Source organism: Rhinopithecus bieti, unplaced genomic scaffold (assembly GCF_001698545.2).
Source record: "Rhinopithecus bieti isolate Rb0 unplaced genomic scaffold, ASM169854v2 scaffold_27407, whole genome shotgun sequence".
Classification (NCBI taxonomy): domain Eukaryota; kingdom Metazoa; phylum Chordata; class Mammalia; order Primates; family Cercopithecidae; genus Rhinopithecus; species Rhinopithecus bieti.
The window spans coordinates 350,246-351,543 of record NW_016812112.1 but is presented as its reverse complement, the minus strand read 5'-3'; positions in this window follow the sequence as shown (position 1 = coordinate 351,543).

Below are 1,298 nucleotides of genomic sequence, written 5' to 3'. Positions count from 1 at the left end.
ATTGTTAGGTAGCATTCTGCCTGTGTATCTCTGCATCTTCACATGGCTGTCTTATTATAATGACACCAGTCATACTTGATTAGAGGCTCACCAGACTCCAGTGTGAGCTCATCTTAACTAAATATAACTGCAAAAACCCTATTTCCAAATAAGGTCACATTCTAAGGAACTAGGGGGTTAGGATTTCAACATATCTTTTTGGACGGGGAGAAGAACATACAACTCAACCCGTAATGTGTCAACTCTGTTGATGCAAGGATTCTTTTTTCTCATGGAACTGTATGTTCAGTTTTATAACAGAAATGAAAAGAGTAGTAGGGATTTCTTTGAGCTAAAAATGACAATAAGTCAACTTCAAAAGAAAACTTTTAGAGAGAAGTTCATAAAATTAAAGACAGTTGTTGAAACTAAGGGTAGCTCTGGGACTCTCGCTCTTTGTCTTTCACTTTTTCTTCTATTTGAGTACCTGCCATTTCCTCTCACGCTTGTCTTTGTATCACTGGGTATATGTTCTAGGGCCACATTTTTAAGCAAATAATTAGAGAATAAACCCATGTCCTTTAACAGAAAAAGCCTGACTAACTCTGACTCTGACTAACCTTGTTTTGGGCCTGGGCAAATGACTGTGGTTGCTATAGCTACTATGATCATGGCCCAGCATAGTCGTAGGCCCAACACTTTTGTCCAATGCAATAAGTCTGTTCCAAACACTGGAGAAGAAAGTTGGCCTGGGTAGGCATATTTGTTTCCTAGGGATTCCATAACAAAATGCAATCATCCCTTGGTATCCATGAATGATTTGTTCCAGGACACCCCCGCAGATATCAACATCTACAGATGCTCAAGTCCCTTATATAAAATGTAATAGCATTTGCATATAACATACACACATCCTACCCTATTGCTTAAATTATCCCTAGATTACTTAAATTTACTCATAATACCTAATACAATGTAATTACTCTGTAAATAGTTGTTAGATGTTCATTTCTTAATTTTATTATTTTTATTGTTATTGTTATTGACTATTTCCCCCCAAATATTTTTGGTCCATGGTGGGTTGAATTCATAGATGGGGAACCCAGGGATATGGAGGACGGACTGTACCATGGACTAACTGGCTTGAACAATAGAAATGGATTTTTCACAGTTTTGGAGGCCAGAAGTCCAACAACAAGTTGTTGGCAGGGTTGACTTCTCCTGAGGCCCCTCTCCTTGACCTACAGATGGCTGTCTTCTCGCTGTATTCTCACAAGGACTTACCTCTGTGCATGCTCATGTCTGTGTCTTTATTATCT